A 4,886-nucleotide genomic window follows, 5' to 3' on the forward strand; every position below is an offset into this window, starting at 1 on the left:
TGTATATGCGATAGTGAGATCACGAAGGGCGCAATAAAGAGAATTCTCTTTGCGAGAAGATATCATTTGGAAAGACGAATATACCACTCGGAAGGATAGTCACGTAAGAGCGCAAGATGGAGTACGTTTAACGAACTAGGTCGTTGCGTTAAGAGTTTCGTTATATACGTTCCTTTGATTTCGAGGATATAGCAATATGCTGAATTGGCATATCCTCGTGGCACGTACATATGCCCCAATGCTTTTATGTCGAGGAAAGTAGATCGAATCAAGAAACTCTTGTTCGTTACGCGTTCGTCATATCAAAAGACCTCCCTCGTGAGCGTAAATATCTGCTCCGTGCGACAATGTTATATTGGAGGCAATACGGGCCTCAATTATGACTTAATTGGATATTTCGCGTAACGTGCGCTTAAATCAGGACACCTGACGCAGACCTAAATTTTCGTAAGCACATTCGAACCCCCCATAACATCGAGGCGTGTACTAATAATGATACACAGGCATCTCCACTTAGGGGGTTAATTATGTTGATGGCTACCACGGCGCTAACAAGCACTCTCCTATCGGCGTTGCATCCCATTTCAGAAATTTAAATTTACGCGTGCGCTATGTCAGGTTGAAAGCACAGGCTAATTTAAATTAGCACGTTTCGGAAGAGGGGGCAATGCCTACGCATTATCGTGATATTTCGAACGGCGGAATGCCCCTTCGAGGGACCGGCGGGTATATATTGATTACGCATAACGTGTCGAACGGCCACGAGATACGATCGACGAAATGTTACCGCAACCTTGGCCAGCAGCTAATGATCAGTGCGTTCTATCGGGTTCGTTCATGGCGCTGCCATTACCTCCGGCCGGAGGCTGTCGATGTTAACCGGTCGGAATCGATAAATCATGACACGTACGTCGTCGTCAAAAATTTATGCCGCTGCCATAGTAAACGTAACCGGAAATGTTCCCAATATGCGTATGTGTGCGACAGTTAATGATAAACCGCGCGATGAATTAGTCGTTACATCGTTCGCGCATCGATTCCGTACCGTCTATGTTGAACGAATTAATGTATAACATCGGTGACATATAACGTCGATGGTTGGAAGCAAGTATTTTGCAGATTTAATGCAACTATAAAGATCAATTTTAATAAAGCATCAACTATAAGAAAATTGCTTTTCGATATCTATTGAATTACGTAACACTCTGCATTGTAAAAAGATTGATGCAAAACACATAAATTGCATATATATTTTATTAATCGCAGTTCTACATTTTAGAATTTTGTTGATTTTTTTTATTCAATTCAGGAGAATTATTAAAATTTCCTGCAAAGATGAAATGATGAAAAATCTTACCGGAAATATTATATTAAGTTGGGCATTGGAAATTAAGAAAATAGAGTGATGTGAAATTGTTTTTTCAATTGCATTTTCAATTGCATTTTCTTTAATGAAAATGACGGTCAGTAGTGCCAATATTAAAATTAACTGAGAAACAAATATTTGTTATGCTACTTTGAAGGAATGAAGACTGAATGAACTCAATTGGATACTCGATTATCGCGGGCTATCGCTCAACATGCTTAACTGTAGCTGACGTTGATTACAGAAACCGTTCATAATAAGCGAGAGAATATTCAACAGCCGTTCCGTCGGGGAATGATTCGAATTCACGAAAATTATGGTAAGTCGGATCTCTGCCTCTAAGTTACGAGAATGGGAAATTAATTCCTCATTGCGAGGATGGACCCGCGATCCGAAATCGTTAATGGAGAGGATAAACTGATCCATTAATCTCTTCTTCTGATCGTACGTTCTTCTGATCAAGCGTGCGGAGAAACTTGACGAAGAGGCGCGAGAGAAAGAGAGGGAGAAAAAGCGAATGATGGAAGGAGAAGACTCTTTGAATGCCGGAAGTTTTTCCCTCCGACGGAGAGGACGCGATGACTATCCCTCGACTGAGCGAGCCGCGCTCTCATATGGAAACGCGTTACGGCAAGCCAACTTTCGTCGGAACAAGAGAAAGGCAAATATTTAGAGGGCAGTCTAGCATAGGTAGCCGAGATCCGTTCCGCCGTAGGGTGGAACAAACAGCGATGGGCCAGCTTCTCTGTCGTAACAGAGAGAAAAGAGGATAACAACACTCGGTTAGATCCCGGTGCTCAGTGAAGAAGGTCGGGACTTTGCCGTTCGAGATGCCCTTCTTCGGGGCACCTTTTCTCGTTCTATCTCGACCATCGGCCCCATATACGCCACCCTCTCGTCCGCGTGTCTTGTCTTCCGTTTGATCTTTGCTCGCAGTATTTTTTGACGGCGAGTCGAACAATTTGTATGCCATGGTGGTTTTCAATTTACATTTAAATTGGTTGCTTATGGCGTTCTGTCGTCTCGACGGGAGTCGAACCGAGAAGGCAGAGGAGAGGAGGAGAACCACCGCAGCCGCCGCCGTTGCACGGTGTCGGGGAACAGTCAAATACTGAAACGGCCTCGCGAACGTGTGGCGGAACTCTTGCCGGGTTCAATGTACCGGCACCGGTGCTTTTTTGCCGGATACGATCGCCCGCGAGAGAGGAGAGGAGCGAGCAAGCGAGAGGAAAAGCGAGGGAAGGGACAGGATAAAAAGAAGGAGAGAGCCCGCCGCGATGCTTTTCTTGTTCACCCATCCGTTATATCAACATTCCGAATCGCGACTCCCGAAGGTATATGGTAGAATGAGCGAGTGCAAAAGAGGACGAGTCACTCGTCCGCTTCCGCACCGTGAAATTTCGGAAGTTCGGTTCAAGCGACACCTTCGCGTTTTGTTCTTAAGACAAGAACTTCCTTGCATGTCATCCTTTGACGATTATACCGAAACAAGTCCGTCGATCTCTAGAAAGAACACATTCTATGAGAGAATAAATTGAAAAAGATGCAATATTCTCATATGTCAAATTATCGAACGCGATACTAGAATCTTCGAAACTCCTTTTTGATCTTGCACATAGGATTTCGTTTTGAAATCTCACTGCTTCGAGTGCCTTTTCCGAGATCGCTCGACATAGCACGATAGATTAGATTTACGCCAGAATTCTCGAAAAACTTTCCCCTCTCTCCTTCGGCGACGGAGAAGTTTACCATTTGAATGTAAACATAATGAAGCGTACATAGACGCGATATAAATACGCCGGTGAAAGCACGCAGGGTGAAATTCGATACAAGAGTCGTGAGAGCTTTTTTTTTTTATTCCCTTTCAATCTCGCACGTCTCGCAAAAGAGGTTCGCGCGCGGAGCGCTTTTCTTGCTCACCCATCCGTTATATCAACATTCTAAATCGCAAGTCCCGGAGGTATACAACACGCAGCTAAAGGCAACTGTTGATACCTTATAGATTGGAAACTTCGGTGATGCGAGGTAACGCGGAGGTTTTCACTCCCTTTGCTTCATGCATCTCGCCCGAACGGGCCATACATCACTTTATTATCGCGCTGTAATTGTATTTTTTTTTAAACGTTACCCCCGTTGCATCTCACCTCCACATCGTGATTCGACGTGCAATAATTCTCGCTATCGTTTCATCAATAAAAATGTTTCTGCCGGTAATAATAATAATCTATGGCTAAACGTGTTGCACTCATTGTTTTATTGAAATTTGTTGTGAGACGAAGTAAACACTCCATCAACGCGAGGGAACTCGGCACAGCGATAAAAAATAATTCGGGCAAAAGTTCAGTCAGCAACTTTACAAATTTCATTTCGAAGTTCAAAGAGGATTATCCATTGCTTATTGATTATTTTCTTAAATGCATTTGCATAATTTAAAATTTTCTTTTGCTCTGGTGTAAAGTTATCTTTATTGAAGAAACTTGATTTCTTATAGTGATATATATTAATATAATTTTTATTAATCGTAATTTTTAAAAACGTCCCCTTTGTCCCCTTTGTGTAAGAGAAAAAGAATAATTTAATTCATCATGAGAAATTTTATCACTGTATGCAATATATATATATGCGGGTACAAAATTTTATTATGAATAATGAAGTATTAATGTAACAACATCATTCGATAATTAAGCGATTTATGTAAAAAGTTCAAAGTGAGTTGAAACGATACAAATTCAAACAAATGTTTGAATGACATCGTAAATTCTGGAATAAAGGAGTAATAATCTTTTACTTTACTTTGCGTACTATTATAATAACTGCTCTGTGCTCTGATTCGCCTTGTTGGTTATTATTTTTGATAAAAATTAGCATAAATATCATTCTCTGTACTGACATAAAAATTTTCTATAGAAGCCTCAGTCTATTTCTCCTCCATCTATCCGTTATGTCAACATTAATTAAACATCGTGACGATGTAATATGTGGCTCCGTGGGAAAGGAGAGAAAACAGAATATAAGGTTATCTTATCAAATAATATTGTCGTATACTATGTAAACGTAGATAATATCATGCATATTGATATTGTACATTGTTTACATTATCAAAATGTAAAATTTTGCATAATTTACGAGAATGAATTTAACAGATAAAATCAAGTTAAATAATGTTATAATATTTCGATTTTTTTTTCTTAAAATTATAAATGTGCGAATCTAATGTTTTTTTTAATTAGATATATACAATTATTTTTCAAAATTTATACTTTAAAAATTTATTTATATTTTAAAAAATACTATATCCTTCACATATATGTTATACAACGATAGTTTTAAAATTTTGATTGTGCTGCATGTGCATTGAAAGAAACAAAATAGTTGCCATTTTTAACTATATATTTATTATGTTTTCGATGTCAGCTATATATTTTTAAATAGAATCAAATGTAATTATTATTATTACAACAAATAGCAGTAATAATTATGAAAATGAAACTCCTAACCTTAATTATTTTATCATGCAATC

At 39.2% G+C, this 4,886-nt stretch overlaps 1 protein-coding gene across 1 annotated transcript in view; it reads right to left on the reverse strand.

Moving 5' to 3' along the window:
* The window catches only part of LOC108687802 (lysine-specific histone demethylase 1A), a 112,378-nt gene that overhangs the window by 3,207 nt on the left and 104,285 nt on the right, over window positions 1-4,886 (reverse strand). The window lies entirely within an intron of this gene.

Source organism: Atta colombica, unplaced genomic scaffold (genome assembly GCF_001594045.1).
Source record: "Atta colombica isolate Treedump-2 unplaced genomic scaffold, Acol1.0 scaffold102, whole genome shotgun sequence".
In the NCBI taxonomy this organism is placed as follows: Eukaryota; Metazoa; Arthropoda; class Insecta; order Hymenoptera; family Formicidae; genus Atta; species Atta colombica.